Here is a 14,575-nt window from a genome sequence, read left to right on the forward strand (position 1 = left end):
TTACAGGCCTGAACCACCACAGCTGACCCTTTCTCCTAACACATTCATAGAAAGCCTGAGATCCCATCTTCCTCTAGGGTAAAACCATCATCTCCCCCCTCAATAAGATGCCTGGTGTGAAATGGAAAGGACTTTTAAGAGAGAGTATAATCTTTGCGGGGGAGGTTGGTGTATACAGACCAGCTGCTTCTTTGTGTAGACAGGCTGAAGGATTCTTACTTCTGGTGTCCTATTTAGTTATGTACATTAGGTAAGTGCACATGCTTTTCCTTGGAGAAAGATTGTAGTTAGACCTAGCAAGGGTGTCTCTCTCCTTGGTGCAGAAGGATGACCCACATTGCATAAGAAGCCCAAGGGATGTCAGGAACTGATGTTCCAATCCCCTTTGCTGAATACTCAATGTTAGAAAATTGGCTTGGGAGCAGCCACTGGGTCCCATCCAAGACCTGCTGGCAGGAAAGAACACCCAGGGCCTTCTGCAGGTTAGTCCCCCTTTGTTCCTCCAGATTATTCTCCATCTTCCCCGCCTGCTCTGGGGTCTCTGGAAGGCTGACCTCAATGGATGACATCACCCAGGCTCAGGCCCTCCAGCTTCTGGTTGGGATCGGGCAGTGGAGGTGCAGGTTGCTATGCAGAAGGAGAAAGAAGCTGGGAGTGTTGTTTTCCTTACTCATTCTCGGCAGTGGCTGTGTCCCACCGTGTCCCTGTACCTAATGTCCACTGCTCCTGTGGGCAGCATAGCCACAGCCCTTGCTGGGTCTGGCACCACTTTTTTCCTCAAGCGAGGGGTGTGCAAACAGCTTCTTATCATTGTTAACCCTGGATGGTTTACCATCCCTTGATGGTTCTCTTAACCCTGTCTGCACCTTTGAAAATAGTCCCTAAGTTAAACCCTCTTCAATGACCCTCTTCCCCATCCCTCCCTTTTTTTTTTTGAGTCAGAGTCTCACTCTGTTGCCCAGGATGGAGTGCAGTGATGTCATCATGGCTCACTGCAGTCTTCAACTCCTGGGCTCAAGTGATCCTCCTGTGTCAGTCTCCCAAGTAGCTGGGACAATAGGTGCATATCACCACACCTGGTTAATTATTATTATTTTTTGAGTCAGAGTAGCACTCTGTTGCCCAGGCTGGAGTGCACTGGCACACTCACGGCCACCACAGCCTCGACCTGCTGGGCTCGGTGATGCTTCCACCTCAGTCTTTCAAGTAGCTGGGACCATAGGCACACACCACCATGCCCAGCTCATTTTTTAAAAAATTTATTGTAGAGACAAGGTCTCACCAAGTTGCCCAGGCTGGTCTTGAACCCCTGGGCTTAGGCAATCATCTCGCCTTTGCCTCTCAAAGTGCTAGGATTACAGGCATGAGCCACCATGCCCAACCTACACTTGGTTAATTTTTAAACATTTTTTGTAGACCCAAGTTCTCACTATGTTGGCCAATCTGATTCAATGAACGTTTAGAAAGTGCCACCACTTGTATCCTGATGAATAAAGTGATTGATGTCAGGGGAGGTAATAGGAAACTGAAAATAAGATGCTGGAATTGAGTTGCTCACATATTTGATGAGGGAAGGGGTAATCTTCTTGCTGGGAGAAGAGGGACACAGATCATCTGAAGCTTATAGTCCTGTCACAATTATCAAGATATCACCAGTGGTAGCATAGGAGCAAAGCATTAGGAGACTAAGAGTCATCAACACTTGGTTGTTATGGAAATATTAATGATTGCATCAATCACAGGGTGGGCTGAGAGTTTACACCAAGAGGAATGTAGACTCCAGCCCTTGAATTTGTAACCCAAGCTGCAAGTGGAGAGTCAGAAGGCACCTATGAGGCAGTTAAGGAATCTTTTAGTTCCCTGAGCCCCAGGACACACATGGTTAAGGATCTGGATCAAGGTCTGTGTGCAGAGCTGCTGTTAAATGTGCAATCTTTCCAATTATCTTATATAAGGTCAGGACGGTGGTAAAGAGTAACCCTGAGACTTGGGATGAGGACATTTGGGCAGACACAGTTGAGGTCGACAACTTTAACATTTTTATTTCAATAGCTTAGAAATAGAGTGGGTTTACGCTACATGGATGTGTTGTCTACTGGGGAAGGAGTCTGGGCTTTAAGTGCACCTGTCACCTCCACTAGAGCACATTGTACCCGATAGATGACTTTTTATCCCTCCTCTCCTTCCTTCCCTCCCCCTTCTGAGTCTCCAGTGCCCAATATACCATTCTATATTAGGCTGACAACTTTGAACTCCCCAATTCCCCTGAACCTTCTTTGTCAGTGGAAACAGCCCTTTCACCCCTCTGTCTGAGGGAACCAGCCTCTTTTGTGTTAAATCTTTCAGTGACTTCACCTGGGACAGGCGCAGGACACACCCTGTCATCCACACTCTTATTGTCTCCAGGATCATAACTAGAGTTAGAGCTGAGCACTGGCCAGAGGAAGAAGAGCAAGATCTTTGGCATATACACGGAAGGAATCACAGAATCCTGCCAACTTGCATCATCAAGAGTCTGATGAACATGTGTGGGAATAGATTCCAAGAGATTTAGAGCAAGGAGGATAAAATAGAAGACAGGAATTAATTGATGTGCATACACTCAAGGAAGATTCTGGATCTATTATGTTGACTTGAGCACCTGGGAGTGTTGTAAACTGTCTGCTAAGTTGATCTGCTTCATTGAAATCTAAACCCAATAAGCAGCCTTCAATCAACGAGGTTGAGGTGCCTGGAATTTCTCTGGAATGACCAGAGGAAGTAGTCTGAAAACCCAGGGGGACAGGAATGTTGAAGTGGGTCTGTTATGTGCAACGAGATCAGTCACACCAGAATAAGCCTTTCTGGAGGTCCTGGAGGACAGTCACTTCAACAAGGCATTAAGAAGTGTATTGGTAAAGTGGCGGGGCATGGTGGCTCACACCTATAATACTAGCACTTTGAGAGGCTGAGGTGGGAGGATGACTCGAACCCAGGAGCCCAAACATAATGAGACCTCATCTTTACAAAACAAACAAACAAATAAAAAATTAGCTGGGTATGATGGCATTTGCCTGTAGTCCCAGCTACTCAGAAGACTAAGACAAAAGGATTTCCTGAGCTCAGGACAAGGTTGAGGCTGTGGTGAGCCATGATCGTGCCACTGTACTCCAGCCTGGGGAACAGAAGAGACTCTGACTTAAAAAACAAACAAACAAGAAAGAAGTGTATTGGTAAGGAGAATCCCAGCATTCTTGAAGAGCTGTCCTTTGTAGGTTGGAGATGACAGTGGGAGATGATGCTATTGTATTTTGTTTCCAGACTCCAGTTGTTATCGAGGAGTCCCTTGGATTGGAAAAGGGCAGCTGGTGCTTAGTCCTAAGAGACGGGGGGGTACAGCCACCATAAAATCAGCAGAGTGACAGTCAGAGTGTTCTAAACTGTTGGGGCTGGTGGTGTGGCTAATTGACATTGGGTATCTAGAAATGAGCTAGATGCTTCACCTACGAGAAGGGACCAACAAACAAGCTCAGAATTATTTTTTGGAGGGCGAACCCCTTGTAGTACAAGCTTCCCTTGCTAGGTGAGTATTTGGGGAACCCATCGGCATCAGTGTACCAGGTAGCATTGTGAGAGTCTATATTTGGCTTCAGTGAATTTTTTTGTGCGTGGAATTTTTTCAAGACTTTTGTCCATTTCATGATGGGTGATTTACAAGTGCACCTGCCCACATTGTGCTGAATGTTCAGCAGTTTTTGACCAAAAAACAGCATGACCCCCATGCCCCACCCTCCCTATTCACTCTATCTCAACCCAAGTGACTTTTTTTGTTTCCCTGGATGAAAAAAGTCCTCAAAAGGAAGCATTTTGCTGATGTGGGAGAGGTAAAACAAAATACAGCAGAAGCACCACAAGGTATCAAAATTGATGAGTTCAAAAAATGTTTTGAGCAATGGAAAAAGCATCTTGATAGGTGTATTGCATCAAATGGAGAGTACTTCGAAGGTGACTGAAGTTTAAACATATAAGAATAAATACACAATTTTTAATAAATAAATTCCATTTTTTTAGGTCTCCCCTCATATATCGGCAGAAACATTCTAGGTCTTGTGGGCCAAACTTTGACTTTAGTGATGGCCACTGACTTTGTTGCCAGACCTAATCCCATTTACAGACCTGGGTCCCTCAGTTGATGGGGAACCCTTGAGGAATGCATATCTGACCTGGCCAGAAGTTTACATTTTAAATTTTCCTGGAGGCGTTTCCCAGAGGAACCCATGACCATGTCTCAGGGTGATGATCATGCACTGGAAAAAAGGAAATACCAAGATTTTGCAACAGCTATTGAAAACGGTCAGACCTAAAGCGAAATCTCTGAAGACCCAAAATGCCACCATAATGCTCTGATCAGAATCAGGTGGCCTGAGAGAGTCTCCTAGTGGGTCCAGTGGGGTCACAGACCCATCCTGTGTTTTTTCCCTGGTACTGGAATGTATAGTCAGCAAAGATCTTTAGCAAATGGTGGAATCACTGCACCAGTCTTTTTATCCATGGGATGAGGAATATCATTGTAGAAGGGGCCCACAGAAGCCCCTGGAACTGCCTCCTCCTGCCAAAATAGTAAACCAAAAGCAATACTGCATCTTCAGAGCAATTGATTTTTTGCCCCCATCAAAGACTTGAGGGATGCAGGGCAAGTGATTCTGATGACATCGTCTTACATCACCCAACTGGCTGCTGCAAGGGAAGGTGGGTCTCACAGAATGACTATGGCTTTCCATAAACACAATCATGAACTGATGCCAATCCCAGAAGTTGTTTGGGATATGGTATCTTTCCTAGAGAAGATGCGCTCAGTCCCTGGTGTCTTAAATGCACTTGCTACAGTATCTGGTGACTTCCCAGAAGAGCTATTCTCAAAGGGTGGTCCCTGGCTCCACAGCTTCAGCATCATCTTGGAACTTGGGAGACCTACAACTTATGGAACTCCACCAAAGACCAACAGAAGCAAAAATTCTGAGATTGAAGCCTAGCAGCTGTGTTAGAGTAAGTTGTCCAGGTGATTCTGATGAAGGCTAAAGTTTGAGAACTGCTGTACCAGAATTTGTTTCCATTGCATCACAATCAATAAAAATAATCAGAAGGAGTTCACCTTCACCTGTCAGGAGACTGGCGTGCACCTTAATTGCATGACCTCAGGGGTTTGCCAATTCTCCTACTCTCTGTCATATTACATGGGACCCTGTTCATCTTGACAGCCCATAGAACTTCATGAATGTCTGTTATACTGATAACATTATGCTAACTGGATCTGTGAGTGGGAACTAGCAAGGGTCGTAAGTGGCACATATTTGCCAGATGAGGAGAGAAAACCAATGTGGAAGTTCAGGGACTGACTGCCATGTTGGTGAGTTTTGTTGGGTTCTAGCAGTCTGGGGCCTGCTTCTAAGATGAGAAGCATGTTGAATCACCTGGCATCATCCACCATGAAGAAAGAGGCTCAGTGGTTGATAGATCTCTTTGGAGTTTTGAGGCAACGGATAGAATTTGTGTGTGTGGTGCTTTTACTGGGTACATCATAAGACTGCTGGTTTTTAATGAACCCCAGAATAATAAAGGGCTCTAGAACAAGTCCAGGCTGTGACAAAAGCTACCCTCTCATTTGAACCTTATGCCCAATAGACCCAATGGTACTGGAAGCATCTGTTGCAGTTGGGGATGCTGTATGAACTCCCTAACCACCCCCAAGAGGTACAGCTGGGTCTCGGTGCTGGAAGATCACAGGATTGGAAGAGAAAGCCCAATGCAGTCTTGGGGAGATATTTGTGAAAGGACATCTTTGAAGGGCCCCGAGTGTCAAGATGTTCAAGAGACATCTAAATGCCTACCAGAGGGCATCCACAGAAGAAGAGGCTCTCAGTCATCAGGTGGATAAGATGGCACAACTTGTGGATGTCACCTCTTCCTCTAGCCACTCTGGTGTTTGCTCAGTGGTACCATGCACAAAGTGACCCTTGTTGAAGGGATGGAGGCTATCCATGAGTTCAGCTATATGGACTTCCCCTCACTGAAGGTCATCAGTTCCCAGCGTTTTGACATGCAGCCTAGCAATGAATGAGGCCATTGCTGAGTCCTTGATATGACACCATTCCCCAGGAATGGGTGGTGGGAGACAGGCCTGCCACTTGGTGGCAGTTTAATTACACTAGATCGCTTTCATCATGGAGGGCAATAGGAAGAGACACACATTCTGGATATGGATTTGCCATGCCTGTCCTCCTCAACAGTTGTGGTGGTGTTTCTATCTGTTTTATGCTGCTATAACAGAATACCACAGACTGGGTAATTTATAATGAACAGAAATTTATTTGGTTCACAATTATGAAGACTGGGAAGTCCAAGATCAAAGAACTGACATCTGGTGAGGATCTTCTTGCTATGTCATAATGTGGTGGAAGGCATCACATGGGCAAGAAAGAGAAAAGGGGCCCAAACTCCCCTTTTTATAGCACACCCACTTCCAAGATAACAGTATTCATCCATTTACTCACCCTCTCATTAGGCCCCACCTCCTAACAGTGGGGATTGGGATCGAGTTTCCAACATATGAACTTTGGGGGACACATTCAAGCCATAGCATATTCATCTTGACGTATCTCATCAACATGACCTTTAACTAGGAGCTCACATGTAAAGCAGGTGCAGCAGCAGGCTCATTCTCATGAAATTCAACGGTTTACCATATGCCTCATCACCCAGAAGCAGCTGGCATGACTGAAATTTAGAATGACCTTTGGAAGCCTCAGCTATGGAGCTGACCTACAAGAGGCAGTATTTCTCTTAAACCAGAGACCAACATAGGTGTGTTCTGCCTAGTTGGAAGACTCTAGTCTGGGAACCAAGGGATGGAGGTGAGAATGATTCTTCTTACTATCATACCTAATAGCCCACTCTGGAATTTTGTTTTTCATCTTTATAGCCTTGGGCTTGGTGGTTTGGAAATCCCTAGTGACAGAGAACTGCTTCACCAGGGAGCATAGTTATGGGGTAAATGGGAAGCTAAGGTAGCCCAGTGCCATTGGGGCTCCTTATGTTGAGCCAGTAGGCAGAGCAGAGGATCACTGTTCTGTCAGGTGACTTATCCCAATATCCAAGGGGAAATGGTGGCAAGAAGGACTAGATCTGGAACCCAGGAATTTGCTGGGGCCTTTGGTACTCCCTATATCCCCTAAGTCTGTAAGTCTAGGGGCGTGAATTTGAATTTTTTTTTTTTGAGTCGGAGTCTCTCTCTGTCACTCAGGCTGGAGTGCAGTGGCATGCTCATGGCCACTGCATCCTTGACCTGCCAGCCTTAAGCGATCTTTCTGCCTCAGCCTTCCAAGTAGCTGGAACTACAGGTGCTTGCCACCACTCCCGGCTATTTTACTTATTTATTTATTGTAGAGACTAGGTCTTTCCAAGTTGCGTAGGCTGGTCTCAAACCCCTGGACTCAGGCAGTCCTCTCGCCTTGGCCTCTCAAAGTGCTGACATTACAGGCTTGAGTCACCACACCTGGCAAATTTATATTTCTAACAAGCTCTGCAGAGATGCTGATGCTGTCCATCCTTGAACTACAGTTTGAGTAGTACTTCCTTGGAGCACCTGCTATTCTACTCTGAGCATTCTAAAGTGCTTCTGTGAGACCTTCAAGACTTCCTTGTGTCCTTTAGATATCCGTGGAAACTGTGGCAACTCAGTGAATTCAGGGCACCAAGAATGCGGGTCTTCTATGAATAAGGATGTGGGTCATTCCCTCAGATCAAATACTCCAAAAGCCAAGGGACTTCCAGAAGGTAGAGGGGACGTGGAATGAACAAGAATATGATGACCACCCTGGGCCTTGTGACCTGCTACAGAAGGGAACACTCTAACTGCTGTACATTAAGTGTTTCACTTACTCGGTGGCTATATTACAATTTAAACTCCAGGTGGAGTGAGACTAAATTAATATTACCCCCAGACAGTACAGTATAGTGGCTGGTGTTTCCCCTGTGCTGGAGACATATTTTTCCCCCTGTCTACACAAAGTTAATGAATGGATACTAAGTGGTACTAGGATGGATTGTGCCAGTTCTTTCTTTTGTTCCAGTAGGTTGACATCTATGGACTGTGTCACCCAGAGTCCCTTGACATTTAGCTCTGATGTCTTTGGTCAATTGGAGACCCAGGCAGGAGACTGGAGGGCAGGAGGCAAGAAGTCAAGGTATTTAGGCAAGAGGTCAAGGTATTCAACTCTCTTCCTACTGGGCTGCAGTTTTGGCAGGAGTTTTGATCCTCTTCCTGGGGCCATGGCTCCTGTTGGATGACTCCTCCACTGCCACAGCTCTCGCTGGATTCTGTGAACCCTTTGCCTTCTCCTTGTTTCTTTAGGCTGAGATGGCAATGGCGTCACCTTGAGGCCTGTCTCTGGGTGTCTTGCTGTTCTCTGTTGTTTCTCTTAACCTTGTCCAACCTCTGTACGTACTCTCATTCAACTGTCTTCAGTCAATGCTTTGTGTGTGCCATCTCTTTCCTGCTAGGGTACTGACAGGTCTCAAAAATAACCCTCCCAGAGGGACAGTCTTAGTGGATGACCATCAAGGACATAAGTAGGAGCTGGTGTGGCTGAGGCATCTATCCCTCTGGACACAGGCACCCTGGCTTTGTGCTATGATTGGACAGAACAGTTGGGCATACAAATGTGGACCTAGGGAACTCAGTGTGGGAACCTCTCAGCAGACTGGGGCATAGGACATTGCAGGTGGCCATTGATCACACATGGCAGCACCTTCTCAACAGCAAGACCAGGGTGCATGAAGCCACACCAGGGGACACATCAGGTTTTGCAATCCTCTCAACTTGTTGTTTGAAAGCAGGACCAGTGCCTTTTTGGATTGAATTAGCCTCTGGAATTCTGAGATATTTTTATGGAACAGAGAGACACTTGCCTATCAATTCAATAAAAATGTGTGAATATTTAACAGCTTAAAATTGGCCACTGAACACCATTGTCTGGAAAACCCACTGCCCATTCTCTGCTGTGGGAAGTTCCTCTCCAGTCATGCTCTCCCTAAGTCCTGAGTTGTAAGCAACTTCACATGCCTTTTATACTCTGAAGGCTTTTCATTTCCTCTCTGCCAGCTCCCAGTCTTCAACACTCTGTTCATTTCTTTTGCCCAACTGTTCATCTCTCTATCCACAACCCTAAACTTCATCTCAGCTAGCCAGAAACCAGTTAAGGTGCTCTGATCACAAAGGACCATCTCTCCCATGCTTTACAGGATCATGCAACAATGCAAGCTCAAAATTCCAGTTGTTTTCTTCCCTCTTAATATGAACAATTTCTTAGGCAGGTCTCCCTCCTTTAAATATTTGTTTTCCCCTGTCCTGAGAAATCCCCTAGAGTTCATCTTATCTATCTTGTTCTTTCTTTTTTTCTCATGGAACATATATACTAGGGAAAATGAAAGAAAGCCAAGTACTTAGTAATAAGAGTCTGCATAATTACATATGTGCCCTGGATGTCATGTTTTATAGCCATTAAAATGACAAATGTGCATGCCTGTAATTCCAGCTACTTGGAAAACTGAGGCAGAAGGATCACCTGAGCCCAGCAGGTTGAGGCTGCAGTGGCCATGAGCTGACACTGCACTCCAGGCTGGGTGACAGAGTGAGACTACAGTTAACAAAAAAAAAAAAGACAAATGTGAGAACTGTAGCAGCAACATGGAAAAGTACTAATGATGTAATGTTAGGAGAAAGTATGACATAAAATTAAATAACTGATGGCTTGTATGAAAAAAAACTTGCATGAGGACAATGTTCTAAAGGAATATATGGACACAAAATGCAAGTAACTGTTTTTTTTGAGGCTGGGTTGGGAGTGATTTTTATATTTTCCACCCTTTGCCATCAAAAAAGAGTCCAGAGATATGGTAGGAAACATTAGCAAATCTAGGTGTGGAAAAGAATTGGGACTGAAATATTCCCAGACAGTGCTTCTGAATCTTTTGTGCATATAAGCTACCCAGGAGATCTTGTACATTGGCTAATGTACATTCCTGGGTCCCACCCCTTGAGATTCTGATTCTGCAGGTCTGGAGAGGGCTCATTAGTCTGGATTTCTAACAGGCTCCTCAGTGTTGCAGAGATTTTAGGTCTCCCTCCTGTTGTCTAAGACCTGTTTGTCCTCAACCACCAGTTTGAATAGCGCTGTGCTAGGGCATCCAATTTTTCACTTCTGAGGGCTTTAAAATGCCCCCACAGGAGGTCTGCAAGGGTCTGTTATTAGCTGACTGGGAGCCAGTTCTGGGTTTACATTGTAAATCTGTGCTGCTGGGCTTTATACAGAGGTCCCTGGCATCTCTGAGGTAGGCTTCAGAGCAAAGGCTGCTGCTGGACCTGAGGCAATGCACAAGGTTTTTGCTTCAGAGCCTCCCTCTTGTGCAAACCTCTAATGCATCCTGGTCCACCACCTTTGCCAGCCATCCCCTTGTGCATTCCACATAGTGTGTGTGTGTGGGGGGGAGGGGCAACTGGATATGTCCTGGAATGCTGCCCAACAGCTGTGGCCTTGCCCACTTTCAGGAGTCATCTAGTGGTGATGGTGCTTTGAAAATCCATTTCCCAGGTGGCCCGGGATTGAGTGGGGTCCCATGGCTGGGATACCGATGATGGGAAAGGAGCCTTGAGCTTCTTCACAGCTGCAGGTCTCTCTGGATGGGGACAGCAGACCACACCTTGGAGGGATAGAATAAATGCAATCAGAGGAAGGGGAGCTCAGGTGGGTCTAGTTTTGCCTCACATCATGTTTGTGGGAAAACTAATGACAATGACAAGGATGAAAATTAGTAGACACCATATCCCTTAAGGTCAGGTGCTGGGGCGGTTGCTGTGAGCATTCCTCCTCTGACCAGGGGTTCTATCTGGGAAGTCTGGTCTGTGGAAAGTGGCCCCTGGATGCTGAAGAAAGCCCAGGTTTGGGGCTTTGCAGGGAGGGGAGGCCTCAGAACCTCTGCTGCTCCCATCTCAAACTCCTGGGTTCTCCTGGGGTGGTGGATTCAAGAAGATCATTCATATTTGTCCATGTTCTCTCATTCCATCCTCACAACAACCTTGTGAGGTAGATGTTATTCCCCCACTTTACAGATGAGGAAATTGGGGCTCAGAGAGGCTAAGTGAATCATTTGGGGTCCTATAACAAGGAAGGAGAGGGGTTGGGACTTGGCACCAGGTTTGTGGGCTCTGGTCCAAAAGTCTTGCTGCAAGGTCATTGGTATAGGTGACAGGGTAAGAGTGTGGTGCAAGGGTGGAAAGAGGAGGGGGAGACAGGCCCCAAGAACAGTCATTATCAACAACTTATTCCTTGCCACCCAACTACAGCACATTTATGTTCAAAGCACTCCCCCTCCTGTCCTTTCATTCACATGAGGTATATGCAAAAAAAAAAAAAAAAAAAAAAGACAAAGCTTTTCTTCTCAATCTTACAGTGAGGGAATGGAGGCACAGAGAGGTGAAGTGACTTACTCAAGGCCACACAGCTTTTGAGTGGCCAAAGCAGGACTAGAACCCAATATTCATCTCATGAACTGTGCATCCTCAAAAAAAATGACTGAGTTAAATAGTTTGGTGTGGGGAAGAGCCAGTGAAAGAAATTAAGTGCACAACCAAAGGAGATGATACTTAAACCTTGACCTACCTGACGGATGGAACACTCTGCAGTTACTAAAAACGAGATGGCTGTGACAAGTGTTGAAATAGGGAACTAGTCATGTGGTCATATGAGGTGACACGACATTATGCACAGAGGATGAATCTGACTAAAGAATACGTGTAGAAAAAAGACTTGAAGAAAATATTTCAAAATCGTGGCTTCTGGGAGGTGAAATTATAAGTGCTATGTTCACTCCTTCCCTCTATTTATCTGTGTTTTCCCAAGTTTCTAAAATGCACATTTTATTTATAACAGGAAAAAATATATTCCTCTCTATTTTAGTTTAAAAAAATACTGCTGGGAAGCAGCCCATGTTGTGTGCTGTTTGTGAATTTTCAGGTGTGTCACCTTCAACATCCCGTTGCCTCTCACTGCCCCCTCCTCCCCTCTATTGCTAGTTCATGGGGAAGGGAACATGGTTCAGTTGGGACCACTTTGCTGGGAGCCTCCTTGTGCTACTTTGCATTTTAAGGACAGAGAGTCTCATCTCCTGTGTGATGGGTCATCTGTTCTGGACCCAATTCCAGACTACCCATCATCTCACAGTGACTCCCCACACTGGAACCCCAGCCTCTCGGGTCCTGATCCAGGGCTCTTATTCCCCTGCTGCCCCGTGGCTGCACAGCACCCAGGCCTTCCTCTCTGGTGCTCAGGGGAGGACTGGGGAGGCTAAGGCAGGCCTTCTCCATCCCCGGGTGGCCAGATCCATTCCTTGCCTCTGTAGGCTGGCCGGTTGGCCAGGGGACAGACACAGGGGTGCATGCCAGGGCACTGCTGCCCAGAGAGCATCGGGGTCTCATCCCCACCACCACTGCCATGCCTCAGTCGTCCAGGTGCTGCTCCTCCCAGGTGGATGTGGGGATGGCGCTGTAAGGGTCCATGATGACCTTGGCACAGCGGATGATCATCACGATGAGGAAGAGGCAGAGGAAGACGAAGCAGGCCAAGGTCAGCCCTTTGTCCACATCGACATAGACGGGCTCGGGCGTGGGCTCCTCCATCTTGTGGCAGTGGCTGTGGGCTGCTCCTCCTCCGGCTGGGCCTTGACTGGTACCATCTTCCACCCCTGCAGAGAGAGCAGGGTGGTGAGGAAGGGCAGGTTATGGCCACTTGCTTAAGGGGGAAGGTGTGTGTGCAGGGCACCAACCTCTCCTCCCTCAGGTCTGCCCCCTCCTGACTTGGATCTGAGCGACAGCTTGCTGCTCATGGCACCCCACATGAGGGTGAGGAGGGGAAGGGGGCACATGCATCCATCTCACGGACCCACATGGGCACAGCCCTAAACCTTGTGGGTCACCTGTGTTTCTAGCAAGGTTCAGCCAGTGCCTTCCTGGGACGGGAGAGGTGTTGGAGGAATATCAGCAGGGGTGGGGCTGGTGTGTGGCTGACACGCTGCGTGGAGAGAGAGAGAGCCCCTGACGGGGCCTCGACTCCCTGAAACCACTTGGGGAGAAAGTGAGGATAATGCTTTCCATTCCGTCAAGCCTCTAGCTGAGGGTAATCGGAAAGCATGCACAAAATGAGGTAATTATTCTATTTTTTTTTTGTAAGCAGAATTTATTGAGAGGACGGAAAAGCTCCCACGGTGGGAGGAGACCTGAGGGGGTTGCCCTCTATTTTTTAAAGTAGAACCTGGATGTCAAATGAAGCCTCACATGGAACATCAACACAGGAACAGATGGAGGAGGAGCTGCCATGGCCAAAGAGGGTGGGAGGCCTAGAGGGGCTACATCCCCTTCCCCTCCGCAGGGACCCCTGGGGTGCTCTCAAGAGGTTTTTGCTGAGCCCCAGCACATGGTGGGGTGATGGGAAGGAACACACCATACCCAATCATCGTGGGTTGATCTTCTGGCTTCTCTGAGTCCCAATTTCCTCCCTGCTGAGGACGGGTGGCAATGCCTACTTCACAGGGGTGTGAGAACTGAAGCTGAGCCCCAGTGTACGGTGGGGGAGTGGGGGTGATGGGAAGAAGCACACCTCACTCATTCATCCTGGAATGATCTATTGGCTTCTCTGGGTTCCGATTTCCTCCCCACTGAGGACAGGTGACAATGGCTACTTCACAGGAGTGTGGGGACTACACACACAGTCCCTGGCCTCGGTGGGCAGTCAGGAAACACTTTAAATGAAACAGGAGATCTGAGGGGGCAGACCAAGAGGGGTGGTGGGCCCCCTCAAGCCCAACCCAGGGAAAGCTTGAGGACGAGGCCTGCTGCTGTCCCCTCTGCCCACACACAGCCGCCAGCCCCACCCTTGTCCCTGACTTCATAGAGCGTGGGAGCTGTACCCTGTGCTATCACATTCAGTGTGTTACTTATTATTATTATATTATAATTTATCATTACAGTTATTTATTTGTTATTTCATGTAACCCTAGAAGCAAGTTAGCCAGGCATCAGTATGTCTAATTTGTGAATGTGGAAACTGGCCAGGCATTGTGGCTCCGGTCTATAACTCCAGGACTTTGGGGGAGGAGAGGGGTGAGGTGGGAGGATTGCTTGAATCCAGGCATTCAAGACCAGCCTGGGCAACATAGAGAGACCTTGTCTCTACAAAAACAATTATATAAAATATTGGCCAGGCTCGGTGGCTCAGCCTGTAATCCCAGCTCCTTGGGAGGCCGAGCTGAGAGGACTGCCTGAGGCCACGGGTTCGAGAACAGCCTGGGGAACGTGGTGAGACCTCATCTCTACAATCAATCAAACAATTAGCTGGATATGGTAGTGTGCACCTGTTGTTTCAGCTACTTGGAAGGCTGAGGCAAAGGATTGCTGAAGCCCAGAAGATCGACGCTGGAGTGGCTGTGAGTGTGCCACTGCACTCCAGCCTGGGCAACGGAGTGAGACTCTGACTCAAAAAAAAAA

Source organism: Carlito syrichta, unplaced genomic scaffold (assembly GCF_000164805.1).
Source record: "Carlito syrichta isolate Samal-C Ts95f unplaced genomic scaffold, Tarsius_syrichta-2.0.1 Scaffold311120, whole genome shotgun sequence".
Taxonomy (NCBI): Eukaryota; Metazoa; Chordata; class Mammalia; order Primates; family Tarsiidae; genus Carlito; species Carlito syrichta.